This window comes from Epargyreus clarus, unplaced genomic scaffold (genome assembly GCF_041222505.1).
Source record: "Epargyreus clarus isolate Ecla_fem2 unplaced genomic scaffold, WU_Ecla_fem_2.2 ptg000019l, whole genome shotgun sequence".
Classification (NCBI taxonomy): domain Eukaryota; kingdom Metazoa; phylum Arthropoda; class Insecta; order Lepidoptera; family Hesperiidae; genus Epargyreus; species Epargyreus clarus.
This window is the reverse complement of record NW_027332227.1, coordinates 11,825,381-11,841,075: the sequence shown is the minus strand read 5'-3', so window position 1 is coordinate 11,841,075 and position 15,695 is coordinate 11,825,381. Positions and strand designations below refer to the sequence as shown.

Here is a 15,695-nt window from a genome sequence, read left to right as displayed (position 1 = left end):
GTTAGACAATCGAATTCATTTCACCTAAAACGATTACATCAGCGTAGGTGAAACAAGAATAAACTTCTATACATCTAGAATAGTCGGGGCAAACTTAGCACTCACAATAAATTAGAAGTTCCCTTAGGAGAATGGATTAAAAGTAGTTCGTGAAGTGCGGCCCTGGGAGCGAAGAAACTTTCAATTTTTATGACAAATTCAATTAGGAAAAGATTTATTCGTCTCTGTCGCACTTTAATCTGTTTCTCATGGAGGAAAGGGAGCGGCGATGGTCTCCAGCTAAGCCTTTGATGGCGAAGTTTCGGCCGTAATTTACGAATGCATTTGTCCACCAACTAAAGTCACATTAACTCCGGGTACAATCGCATAATTCATAATGGATTAGTAAATTATGCTACTAGTTCTGCTCTAATATTCTGTAATGGGAAACTGTAATTTAAAATCATTTTAGTAACTTTACAAATTACGAACTTCGCTATTACAGTTCCCAGAATCCAGTACTTCATTCTTATTTAACATTGAATTTACTTAATGGTTATAATATGAGATTATAACAAAGAAATTCTCTGTGTTATTGTTTTGTAAATAAAATAACGTACACTTATCTTTTGTTACACGGTAACTTAATGAAATGGGTCGTTAGCTCGGTTTATTTGTAAGCATACATAGTTACCAACTTGTCTAACATTTCAGTCTGTCAGCCGTGTCCGATACTGGCTCACCAAATCTCATTATCGATAGGGATCTCGCGACATCGGTGGACAATAAAACGGTACCATCATATCTAAAACTTTACCCCATAATGAAGCGTATGGGGCGAATGGTTTACGACAGACGCCGTTGGATCTTTATTGGTAGCGTACCAATTTAGATAAAAGGAAAGAGCTTTTGCTCTGAAACATCAGAGATAGCAGACTTAACTATCGCCAAGTTAGCGGTAGTTAATCCGGTCGGCTCGCAGATAAATCAACAGTGGAAAGCGATAAATTTGGCCGGCTCACGGTAATAGGTGAAAACTATTAGGTCTGAAGGTAATTTAGGTGCTGCGCCGAAAAAATATGAAGGTCGAGTGGAGGTGCGAATCGAGTTAGTTAGCGGTGTAATTCGGAGGGAAACTTGTGCATTGGTAGGGAAACGTGATGTACGAGTATGCTTTCCGCCTATATTTGGGTATAAATGGCGGGTATACATATTCGTTAGAACTAATTTATCGGTTGGTTGGGTATTGGTAAACAATAACCTGGTGGAGTGAAATTATCTAAGAGCTGGTTAACGTCGTACTGTACGTAACCGTAATGTAGCATGTACCGTAACGAAATGTTTAAGGATTTGGAAGTCGATATGATTGTAATTATAGGATTAATTACGATTAAAAGTTTACGAAATGTTTACGAATTACAGTAGTATTACACGTCGCCAAATAGTATAGGTACCATACTATTTGAAGTATAACGAAATAGTATCTATAGTGGGTAAAATTTGATTAACTGATAAATAAACAAACAACATATAAATTATCTATAAACAATTCAGATTAGAGAAAATGAGGATACAATTTTTGTTTTTATTGCTTTTAAATAGTGAAGAAAATAAAATAAATCCCTCGGTGGATTCAATAGCCCGAAATTGAAATACGGGGAAATCATGAAAATTAAATTGACAAAGGCGAAGCTAGGGAGAGGGGCGAGAAACTATGTTGGGGAAAAATTTTACTTCCGAATAAAATTTATCACTTCCGACGCAGAACAATATTTTACAACATTTATACAATATAGCAATTGTTCTGTTCCGATATAATTATTGCTTGCTGAGGCTAGGATTATTATTATTACCACGCAAACATGGAAAAGTAAAGAATAATTGCACTAACATTAATGACAATAAAAGCCCTCATGATTCGTTGTATAAGTAAAATAAACTGATGAAGTTCCCACGAGAAGAGTCATTAATACTTATAATTGATATTCTCGCCCAAATATAATGCTATGCTTAATAGAAGGACCTTTTTTTCGCGAACTTTCGAACTTTCACTTGGGTCAAGCCCCCAAAAGAAAACCCTAGTTCCTCCATTGCTACTTATTATCTGGATTTTTTATATGGACATATCCTTAAATTGTCATTGCAATTCGGAACACGATTAAAACTCTAAATAAATATACTCATTGCTTTTACGCGGTACAAAGTCAGGCTTATTCAAGTTATTAACTCGTCAGTCGCCGTTAGTAGCGGCACGAGTATTAGGTTAAATACTCGAGCCGTATCGAGGATGTTTAACGAAACTTCTAGAATTTTTCCTTAGTAAGAACGTCGGATCGATTGAAATGTGGATTTTTTGTTAAGCCTCTGTTTAATGCGGCTAATTGATTTACGAAGGTTAATTTGTTTTTTGCCTTCCATAATACCTTTGGTTATGTAAAGGTAGAAGCAAAAATATCAAACTTTATGTTATAAGATAAAACTCCGTATTACAAAAATACTTTCTTAAATAATAGATACAAACTGACATCCCAAAACATCGTATCATATCTGATCCGAAACTACGCAATTCCCAAAACGAAATTCCGTAGCGTAAGCAACATAATCCTGTGAAATCTTAAAGTGGACTTAGCCAAATCGACGTCTCCTTTCTCAGCTTGTTATCTCATATCCTAAAAGTTTAAAACGCAGGAGCCATCGAAACGCGAACTTATTAACTCGATGTGATCGCCCCGTAGAAACGCTCACGTTAAAATGTTACAGGAAGCAAAACTTTCACAAACTGCAAAAAGCTGAGTAAAGTTTAAAAAGAACGCTAAATGCGGACCGTACTTAGCGAGTTAAGGTGCGATCACACCGGCTTTTGGCTCTCGTAAATAAATACTGGTTTTTATTAAGTCAATTTTTCTATGTTAACAATTATTATGAACACGCTATTTAATAATTAACGAGACGAATGAAATCTATTTTATAAAACGAGTACCGACTAAATGAAACAATCAATATACACTACTGGGTTCAGAGGCACGATTTATTTTACACAACAGTTTGTTATATGATGTAAAGTAGCAAGATACAATTTTTGAAAACTTATATGTACAGGGGATAAATTTTTGGCAAATAAATAATACTACTTTATTTTTCATGGGATTGCAATTTGAATGTACAATTGAATGTAATATTTAGCATAGGTACATTTAATAACTCACATTCCAAATATTTAATTGACAAATACAACCTAACAAATAGGCACATGGATTTGTATCAAAATTGTTTTTAAATGTTTGCAATTCATATGCGACTACAATTCCTCGAACTCATCTCTCGTTTATTTTAATGCGCGATTCAAATAATAAACGAATGCTAGTGTAATTTTTTACGTAACAAAAATAAATCCCGGTCACGCGCTTACTGAATTCTGTTTCAAGTCTCGATGCTGAATTCCAATCTATCAAATAAATCGAAATCGATAGAATTAATCGATTTTATACTAAATCGTACTTTTACTGTACATCACCATCTTTTTACGCATTGAGAATACAAAACAGGTGCAGGACAGAAAAAAATAGTTGTAATAATAATGTATAGCGCCGCAAAACATGATAATAAATAGTTATGAACGTGTTTATTGCAATTTTTAAAAGAAAGTATGCAAACAGCCGCAACTACTTATATTCATCGCGCGGAGTAGATGACACCACTGTATAAAATGTGGGCACATTCGTTATTATAGCTAATTGCTGTTATTATTCGTTAAAATGACCTTTTATCACTTGACATTTTAGCACCTTGTGACAGTAAATTATTTTTATTAAAATGAAATGTTATTCGATTCAGGTTCAAATATGTTTATCGAATTATCACATAGCATTTTAGTAATTACTATTTTTGTAGCTTAATTATTAACTGATATAACGAGCAAAACCGTGAATAACAGCTAGTCTTATATTTCCGAACTTTCCAAACCGAAGCTGGTACAGACGCGCGATTTTAAAACTTTACACAATCGCCACAGTTTCATATATCTCCTTCTACCTGATCATAACAAGTTGGAACTTGGCAAAATATTACATCTCGTTTTATTGTACTCAACCAGGTACAAACGGGAACAATTTTACTCCCGCCCCTTATAAATTTTTGATATCTGTTCCTGATTTTATTCCTCTGTAATTCCACCGTATAAAAGTTGGGAGCTAGATTGCACGTCAAACGACATGTCTACATTAACTTTGTCGATAAAACCTATCTAAGCAGAGTCGGATGAAACTGATTTTGTGACTAGTCAATTTTGGACTTTCCTGCTTTGTGTAAGTCAACCTTGCTTTTTACCCGAATGCTAAGGAACGGTCATTGTATTATTGGTTTTAAAACATCGTTGGTTTTAAAAATAGGCCTGTGGCAATAAATCTGTAGTTTCGTACAAAGTTTTCGACATGAACGGTAATAGTTATTCACAACCCTGAACAATACACAATACTGAATAGAAGGCTCTAAAGCCATACATGTGTACAGGATGGGTAAGGTACGAAAAATTTAATTTGTCAGATGTTTCATCTAATCGGAACGTCTTACACGACGCAGATAAAATGTTGTAGTGTTGTCGCATGATTAACTAAATTTAATTCTCATTTACTCAAACTCATCTAAGACACTAAAATTTACATGAGAAACAAAACAGATCGCTCTACTTATTGTAAAGGATAGATCACCATTTCCAGAGTAAGCTAGGTATAATTTTTTTAATGTTATATTATTTATCTTAAACTACTTTATTTATCATTATTAATGATACGGAATAAATCCTATCTTTTCCTTGCTCATTTGCATATAAGTAGGTAGTAAGCGCACTGCCTAAATTTTTTTCATACTATAAAGTACAAATGTAAGTTAATTAATCATATTTTTTTAAACAACCGGATCAATTTTGTAACAAGAGAGGCTGTCCAACTAATTATGATAAATCGATTTAGCGCTTAATTTAAAGTATGAAACAACATCCTTCACTTTACGTTTCATATTTTCCTATCTATATTTTTGGATATGCATTTTTAAGTTAAATTTATGGTAGTGCTATAATCGTATTAGCTGCTTTATATTCATGGAAAAGTAGATGCATGCAGATTGCAGATAAATAAACAGTTTTCGTAGCTCAGCAGTGGTAGAACCATTTGCGGTTCGGTTCTGGAGGCACGACCGCCACGCTTACTTCTGCTCACAGCATTATTTTGCACTGCTGTCTCCCGTTTTAAAGAGTGTGGTAAGAGAGACATACTTATTCGTGGCGTTCCAAATTAGTCCTCAAGGGTAGAGCAACGCATTTGAAGCCGACCGCAGGTAGGACACTAATCTTATCGGTGTTAATTATGCTGGACTGCATGCTCGTTTGCTACTCTCATATTTAAAAAAAATACCAGAGGTTTCAGGTTACGAGGCAAACATTATATTAAACGAAGCCCTTATTACATAGACCCATTGGATCTATTTAGTACTCTACTACGAACAGCATTTGTCCGTGATTTTCTTGAAGTTAATCTTTATATATATATGTATTTCTGATGTACGTGTGTATGTCACTGAACTCCTCCTAAACGACTGGACTGATTTTGATGAAATTTGTTGTGTGTGTTCAAGGGGAGTTGAGAATGGTTTAGATTCACAATTTTGTCCGTGGGAAAAGGTTTTTTTAATTAATTTTTAATTCGTAAGTAGTTGTTGATTTTGGAATGTGTCACATTGGTTTCGACAGACTTCGCTACCATCGCAGTTTCAAATATTAAATATGTAATAAATCTATATTAATGATAGTTTTTCCCAACAGTAGGCGCTGCGATCGAATTAAAAAAGAAATTGTTATCATTGAGTTATATTCGAACACGTGCTGAATCAAATATTAAATCAAGAGGTTTTGAGTGTTAAAAGTTTTGAAGTGTGCTTAAAAAACCTACTATCCATTTTTCATACCCCTAAGTGATAAAGGTTGTTCACACTTAACATTTTTTATTTATATGGCAACACAACGTTTGCTGGGTCAGCTAGTATACCTATAAACTTTTAAAAGTTAAATGTCATTTTGTCTACAAGGTCTGTTAGTAATAGCCGATAGTTAAAGATTACAGCGGTAACAGACTATTTGCATGCATTACGATCACCAGTCTGATAGCCGATTCCTGTATGGGAAGTATAAATGGAACCGACTTTGGATATGTCATTACGGGAATATGGCAAATTCTCACGTTGTTTAATTAAATCATAGGTTATAGCCTCTGTTTTTACCTATTTAAATATTTTAATTGTAATTGTCTTGTGGTTTAATGTCAATTTTGGTCGACGAAAATTGCTAAATAACTTGTAAATAAAGTGTTAGAGTTAAAAAGCTAACTGTTAACATAATTTTGTTGTTTGTAACCAAAGTTTTTCAATTAGAATAAGACTAAGTTCCTGGTGATTTCCATGGATCCTGTCATGCAACGCTAATAGCACCCTGCATCTTGCATGAGTGCAGTTGCCATCGTGAGCCGTTTAGTGCTAATTGTGTATCTACATTAAGATAAAGCTTGGAGCTTACCTACATAGTCAAGTTGAAGTTCACACATACATTAACAATTAATTATTTATTTCCTCTTCAAGCTCAATGAGACTGTTAAGTTAACACTTAAATAATTTACACAAAATAACACAACTTAGTTCGGTAATTTCGAAAAAGCCGATCAGGTTCTAACTTATGTTTCAAAGCTTACGTTATATTCTAAGATACCGCATCCATTCACAAGCTCTCTGCATACTAATGGGACTGCATGTTAATAGCACACTGCATGTTGCATGAGAGCATTCGTGGCCGTCTTCATGCTAATTGTGCAAATTATCCGTATTCGTCGGGCATTTTCAAAAGCGTTTTCCGGTTTGTACAACATGAATTATTGAACGATAGCTGGGTAGCGATATGCGTGTAACCAACAGTAGATTAGTGGCTCATAGGCCTTACGTGACATAGTAATTATGTGCGTGAATAGAAGATATATTTATTGAATCAAAAAGAAATAGGGGTAATCGTTAGATATTCAATAAGAATATATTCATTCTGACAAGCTTTTTTAGAAAATACTCATTAAATATTTTGATTTTGGTTTGATATCGATTGTGAAGATGTCAAATTAATAACTTCAGCTCAATGTAGGTCTTAAGAGCGTTTGGCTATAATGAGAGCAATCGGACTGATGAGTAAAATTCTTTAGGACACTCGTCAATTATTATTAACCACAGTTTGTGTAAATGACACAAACTGTGGTTCTACGCGATTACCGGAAACGAAATGCAAAACAACTTAATAATTTCGTAACATATTCCACTATTAATATTGTCGTTTAAAGTCTAGTCTAATGCTAGAGCCACACAATCGGCGTGAAATGTAACGTGAAGTGGGTGAAGAAATAATGAGTGAGGCTCGCTTTGCTGTTTAGCTGTAGAGGAATGCGTAGAGCGACGAGTAGCTGGAAGAACAGTGCGAGGAGCATAGTGTGGCTGTACTGTAACGTGTAGCTGATAATTCTATAGCACAACGAAATTGGAATGCGTCTAAGCGTTTTTTCTGCTCATCGGCATACCTATACACCGGCAAGTCAAGGCCGTTCATCCCAAATCTTTATCCGGCTACGTCGGTCACGGTTCCTATGGTTTTTCAATCGGTTCAAGCAATGAATGTATGATTTTACTACTATAATATACATAGAATTAGATTTTTTTTGCTACGCACTATACAGGGTGAATTTTCAAAACGGGCCTTCAGGGCCAAATCCGAAACTATAAGGATTAGCGAAAAATGCTTGAAGAATTTACGAGGCCGATTCTGATAAAAACTAAAACTGCATCATTACTTTTTTAAAATAACTTTTTCCCTAGCCAGGAATCGAACCAGTTCATTTTGAAAAAAATGCACCCTCTATATTATTCCACTATCTGATAGTGTTGCTTATAAGGATCAAAATCTGGAAAGTAATGTTATGTGACAAATTAAAGGAAAAGGAAAATTTTGAAGAAAATACGTATTTTTCCATACATTGGCATACTAATCCTTAAGGATTATACATAACAAATGATTTATGTATAATGATTTATGTACAATTGCTAAGGCATTCTTTCCATTAGTCATCGGTCACTACCGTTTATATTATGTGAACTACACGTACATTTCCTACATTATCAATTATATAAAAAGGTAGTTACGCACACAAAAGCTAAATTTAATTTAACACCACTTACGAGCACAATCTAGGAAACATCGCAGACCAAATTTCTAATTGTCCAATTATTTTTTGGTAGCTCCATATAGAAAGGTAGTATTTCATATAGAAAAAAAGGTAATTCGTGACTATCTACTTTCTAGTACGATTTTATACAAAAAGTAAGTGCGTCGTCATTCAACATTTTATTGCCACCTTGTATTTAAACGCCCAACTGAGATTACTTAACTATTTGATAAAATGTTGGTTCAGTTCTTGTGTAGATAACTGCGTTAAAAATTTAAAGCAATAGATTCACATTCATCATCATTATCAATCTTAATCTCTAATATTATCTATAACGATCGACTACTTATTTATATGGAGTTCAAATGTAGGTACATAGACGGCAGTGACAACTTAATATGAGGGTGGGTACATGCTCCCTCTTACTAGTGTAGTCATTTATAAAACAAAAACAAGTTTGTAAATGAAAATTATTTTACAAAAATGTAGCATGCTCGTTATATAGTGAACTATACCAAAATAACACTAAACGGTCACTTTAGGACAATAAATAAACATAGATTTAGATACATACCGAAATAACAGTTATTACTAAATTTAATGAGTATGTAAACATAACAAATCAACCGCAAATACCACTGTCATTCAATATATTAAATTTGCCAACAAAAATAGTAGTGAATACCATTGTTTAATTGTGTAATAAGGCCTATAATACTGTGACACTATCAAGCCATTTGAACGAATGCACGAACTAAAATCAAATGAAACTGCACTCGACTATAGTTTTATTCGTTTTGAGTTGAACATTTCCACCGAGTTGGTCAACAACCTTAAGATTGAGCCAAGGTTGCTGAGGTGACATTGCTATAACATAATAGATTGCGCAGGCGACTACAATGGCTTACGTCGGCGGTATATGTGTGGAATCTATAAAATCATGTCTCTATATTTGAAATATTTGTAATACCTAATGTTATGTACGAGTATAAATTCGGGTCGTCAACGTCGACTTATCCCACTACTGAACACAAATCTTCGAGAATTGTTCTTGTAATCTCACAGGGGTGTAAGTTTCATCACGATATTTACCCTCAATTTTAAAGTAGGTAAGTGATATTTAACTTCTGACATGCACATCGAAAAATCAGAAGTGGTAGAAGCTAAGGTGGTAGAACCCTTTGTGGTTCGACTCCGACGGCACCACCGCCACATCTATTTCTGCCTAATAATAGCAGTGTTCGGCGCTGCTGTGTTCCGTTTTGAAGGGTGTGGTAAGGGAGACATACTTTTCCGAGGCGTTCCAGCCTAGTTCTCAGGAGTAACGGCGCATCTGTGGCCGATCTCAGGTAGGAATATCTGATCCTTTCTGGGGTTCATTACATATGTCCATGGGCGGCAGTAGCCACTTACCATCAGGCGGACTGGGGCCTCACGTTGAGAAACTGAAATTCAAACCGAAGCTATCCACTGCTTGGCCCACTACACTTAAAACGCTGAAGGAAACTATTGTTAGATTTTCTACATACTAAGAATATCACCTATCCACGTAGAAACAGTATGATAGAGTTCTAGAGTTTTCTCGTCTGTGAAAAGACTAGACCCCAGAACTATTCAAATGTAGTGTAACAGTTTGGTAAGTGTAATAAAAGGCGTGTGACGCTTACTACCAAAGGACAATTGACAGATGTGGTTTGCCATAGATCTAAATAATCCTTATACTCATTGAAAATACCCAGTAGTCAAACAGTAATGGGTTAATGATAATAAAGCTTCGACCAGAGCAACATTCTACTATTCCATAAGTCTTACAATGTTGCCTGTTCATATACAAATGGTGCTTCTTATCGTTTATCATTATTTACCAACCTTCGAGTGTTGACTGCGATCATTATTATATTTAACAGGCGAAGGAAAACTATGTTACGGGATTTCCTACTTTGTATAAATAAATATTTAAGTTGCAAAGCCAGAGTCGGGCTTCATTTATGATATCTAAAAGACGAAGTTTCATGTGAATTTCATTTAAAATGTTAGGTTATTTAAGTGCAGAGAAAAAATAGCAACACCGTTATAATAAAAAATAATTACTTCTTCAATTTTATAGGTATATACCTATGTCATTTTAGTATAATATTAACAGTCAGCGTTTAGTTTGAATTATACATTTACGAATAATATCTTACAGGACAAATGAAACAAAATCTCATAAAACATATTTTAACGGCTTACACAAACAATTTCTCACTTAATTTTATAGCTTACGGTCGTTACATTTTTTATATATCAATTCAGGGGATATGTAACAAACAAATGGTCCAGAAACATTTATTCGGAAACTCTCATACGGACCGATTCCAGGTAACCGTTTAGAATTGATGCAATCTGGTAAAGCAAGTACTATTTTTAAAATGTACTCGTACTAATATTGCTACTTTTCCTTGAGATTAATATAATAAAATATTTTTTTACATGAGTGATTTTTATCAATCACTTAATACTTAATAATTATTATTTTATTATTTAATATTAGTAATATTAAAAGTAAAGCTTTTTTATTCTTTCTTTCTATATTGTATTCTTACTCTGAAGTAAGTAGATTACTTGCTTGTCTAGTGGAAATATAAGAATTTGATTATATGTTTAAATGTTTCTATATTGCACAATTTTATTGAAAAAATACATACGGCCGAACATAGTAGCTTCACCTTTTTAAAATCGGGAAAAGAGACACGTTATTCCTGTCCATACCGGATTCAAGTGTAGAACGTTTGCGGCCGACCTAAATCAAAGCGAGTATAATGTGTCATAAACGCGTTGAAGTGATAAACAGGCGTTAAACGGCGTCCCGGTTAGATCACGGCGGGAAGAAATCCTCGGGACATCGAAGGATCGGTTTTATAGCTCCGCCTGCATAATGTAACTTAATGTTCGTGGATTTCGTACGTGGATCTGATTTCTGATTTATGGGTGCAATTGAAATCTTGAAAGGGTGATAATAGTATGACGATTCTGAATAATCAGTGGTATAGCATTGTCTCAAACTTAACTGGAAAAGTAATCCTAACGCTAAGTATTTGAATGTTACAAGTAGTGTAATAACAACGGTCTGATCATAATCTACTAGGGGCACAAATCAAGATACACTTATAGGCCTCATAAGAATACAGGCACCTTAAGGTAATTATAGTGTCTAAAATAATTTAGAAAATTAAGTATCATACCACATATAAAGCCAACTAATATCCAGCTGTAGACTTCTAAAAGGCGAAAATGACTGGATAAATGGAAGTAGGTATCTACCGTAAAGTGTAAAAGACACAAAAGCCAAAGTTGCTATGGACGTTCATGATCTCTACTATGACACTAACTCGTTACAAGGTTTTCGTTATAGAATTAGCAAAAGGATAAGTAATCTTGAGCGTCGTAAGCTCGCTCCTTTAAATATTTATGTAATTCTACGCAAGTATAAACGATTGACTTGACTAACATTGCAGGTGGTCAAATTTCTCTTATATCTAAACACTCAATTTACTAAATCCTCAGGCCCAAGGTAATACAGATAACATTGCAAGTAGCCATACAAAAGGAGTAGGCACTCAATATAAGGGTAATAATACAGTGGACACATGATGATAACGCTATCAGCAACCGATGATTTAACCGCGACCTCTATAATCTATGTATGTAAATACGAACGTAATATACATTATGTAAATAAATACGAGCACATAGCTATTCAAATTCAAAGTCACAGCGAAGATTATGAAAGGTACTACATATTTTATAGGAGTTTTTAGTAATAAGGAAGCTAACGAGCATGCAGCAAATCTGCTAATAGTTTACAGTGAGGTCTATAAGATTTCCAAAATAATTAATAAATATAGTTTAAAAAAACTAAAGTACACGCTTTTATAGAAATCAAACTAAAAAATATAAAATAAACTTAGAAAAAAATAATGAAAAATTGTATTAACAACAAAAAAGATATATTTAATTGTAAAAAAATACTATTTGAGTTACGATTGCAGATGTTTACGGATGTTTCATCTTTACTTTCCTACCCGTTCTCAGCCATTAAATATGGTAAAAATAAGTGTAGGGGTTGGTGCTACAATAGTTGAACCACGGAAGAGTTAGACCACCTTTCAATATAAAGTGTGTATTGTAGCTAAAAATTATGAGATTTGTGAATACTTCAAGTATACACAAAGTTCACTACTTTATGGACCTCACGGAAGTAACATTTTGGTAACGAAGAATCAAAAAATATTATATTTTAGGTATTACGATTTAGGTACATCATGCATGAGAAGTAGTGGCCTGTGTAATTATTATCTTCGTTATATATGTGTACCTTTTAGCAAGTATTTCTAACTGATATCTCCAAGGTTCCAAGTAGTCTAACCTTAAGTACGATAACTTGAAGCAGCAAACTGCCGCCTTTCGGGACCTACCTCAAACACCCTATTTTCACTACAAAATCAATTAAGCTATCTACAAAATAAAACAGATGGATTCAGCTATTTCTAAAATTATACAGATAATCATTAAAAAACCTTGTATTATTTGATGTTTAACACAATCACTAGAAACACGGTGGAAACTTTAATCTTCCTCATTCCAAACATTGCCCGTAATTTTGCATTTATTAGATAATTTTAGCATAAATCTCAACCCAATACCGGTTTTAAAGGCCCTTTGTAATAGTTAAGTAGACAACCTTCAAAGGTTTTTGTCCGACTCAAAATGTTTTCCGCTTATGCCATAATCTGAAAAAGTTTGAAGGTGATTCCGCATATATCAATTAATTTTATTTCGGTCGAATGAATTCTCGGGTAAATTTCCAAGTGACATCTGCAATTAAATACAATCATCGTAGGTACTTGAGTAATTTAATAACATATAGGTACGGTAACTAAGGGGCTCTTAGTTTAAAGACGTTGTGAGATTCTTTCTTAATTTAGATGTCGTTTTTACGGGTTTTTTACGATATACAACAAGCTAAGTAACTGATTATATTTCCATCGCAAGTGATTAGAGAATTCCTATAGAATCATAATCGGATTTCAAGCATCGCCTGTGCACCTATTACTCCAACGGTTCCCGGAAAATGGATATAATTTTTTGCCAACGGGATTTTTTCCACTTTTTTTTCTCCACTGCACAACGTTGAAGCAAATTGAATTTTTTGGTATGCTTCAGTGGACTAATTCGACTAATGCATTTAGTGCGATGCATGCCCCGCTCGGAGAGATAAGCCGATTCACATTTTCTGCCAACAAAACTCCGTAATCTTAATTTGCGAGTACTTTCGCGTACCTATTTGCATATTTTCGACCGCTGCAAATGAGAAATCTTTAATTTTAAATGTAGTTACCGTGTTACGTTTTATATCTTACATTCAGCACATACGTACCGCAATTAAATTGTAGATTTTATTTCACGTTCACGCCGTCCTATAAAATAACTGAAAATTATTATGCATAAAATACGTAATTAGGAACATCAACGAAGGTTTCTAATTAATACGAGTACAAATAGGTCGTTTACACTGTACATTTTCAAAAAATTAACAGAACACGCTGCTGTGTTTCGGGTGGAATGTTGTGTACGAGAAAAATACCAATTTCAACATTCTACGAGTAATTTGGTTTTCAAATGTAGTAATGCATGTTCAGCAAACCTAATTTGCGATTTCAATCCTATTTGCGATTGATAAAAAGTAGGCGGCACAGTAGTACCATACCTTATCATTAATTTTTTTATATTAAGTGGTCAGTGCCGCACATGGACATCTGTATCCAACTTCATATACTCGTATAACCAGAGTTCTACTTGAAGACGATTACAAATGCTAGATGGTATTCCCGAAAAGTAATTGTTCCGGTGGTTCACAAAAAAAAGTTACAATTCACATCTTATATTTGACACAAATATGCATATTTGTACTCTCTTTATACAACTCCTTATTTACGCGAACTTTTCCATATACATAGAGCTTAATTTGCGATAACTTTTTTCCTGTAATATAAAAGCACGTGTCAAGTTAATAATATACGTACATTTATCTCATGTTTTTATAACTCTTATGTCATGTTAATCATACTACCTTACATAACTCTATCTTTACATGGACTAAACAGATAAAAGATAAGATAATAGACAACAAAACCCAAATGAGTCTATAAATATCGCCATCAATGCAATACAGTTCCGTTGTTGGGAAGGGTAACTTTACAAAGGTTTGAGACTGATTTAGGAAATAATCCACTAGCACCTGTTATTATTAATTAATCTATTCAATATTTTGCCTACCAGAGATCGAAATTAGGCGATTCTAGTAACAATTTTAAATCTTTGGTAGACAAAACATTGGATTGATAGATTTAATAATAGGCGTATGTCTGTCATAGTAGCAAACGCTTCTAAAGGTACGATATACCTTTCGTCAAAAATTCCACTTGGTCGCATTCGTATGGCCGTTTTCGTATGACAAGGTCATTTTATTGGTGAATAGAAAGTTATGAACAGTGCCCACCAATATAATTTTCGTTACGCTAAACACGTCACATTTTGTTCGATCATACAATACATAATCATTCTAGTTGTTCAATTTCAAGTACAGACTCACTTTATATGGTAAAGTGATGTATAGCTCATACAGAAAGTCAAAGCGGGCCGGGACTTTACACACTTCTGAGAGGTCGATGATGATATACATAATAGTTAGTGCTACAAAATATGTTCGAACTCTGTAGTAGTAAAATTATACTACGGAATTATAGTATGGAAAAATTCCATATAAGTTTATAAAATATAAATGTTGATAAAAACAACCACAAAAATGGTCATTTCTTATCGCTTGAGTGATAATGTTATTTTCAGTTTGCGTGCACTCAAAACTCGATTCTTCTGATGCATTTGACCCGTGCATAGTTTTTTCACTTAAAAAGGTGACTCAGGTAGTCAGTTTTATAAGAAACGACAGGTAAAAGGAAGCATTTTCTATTAAACATAAAACATAAACTTACAACAACAAACTAACGCATAACTGTAAAGGATTAGAAACTTACAAATCAGAATCAGTCTTTAATCCGGTATCGACCTACTATAGGGCTGAGGCTTTCTGACCCACTACCGGTGGAAATCTGCAGAATTCTCAGAATTAGGCTACTCTGTTTTACTGCGGATTGGAAAAGAAACAAAAAGTTGCACGAAAACAAAAACTGCCTGTTTCTACTCCATCGAGGCTTTAAGGAGGGAAGAACTAAATAGTGACCAACCGGAGTAGAAAGTGTGCATACAGCCTATACCTCCCACAAGATTTAACGATTGCTAGACAGTTATAACGAGGCACATCGACGGCTTAACGTGCCCTACGAAACACGGAAGCGCGCATAAAGTTTAGTTATTGGCGGTCACCCATTGTTGCTTTACTTTGTAGATCTGGTACGATGTATGTACAAGTACATA

The 15,695-nt window shown here is 34.2% G+C and overlaps 1 protein-coding gene across 5 annotated transcripts in view; it reads right to left on the bottom strand.

Moving 5' to 3' along the window:
- Positions 1-15,695, bottom strand: part of foxo (forkhead box, sub-group O) — a 128,447-nt gene that overhangs the window by 45,709 nt on the left and 67,043 nt on the right. The window lies entirely within an intron of this gene.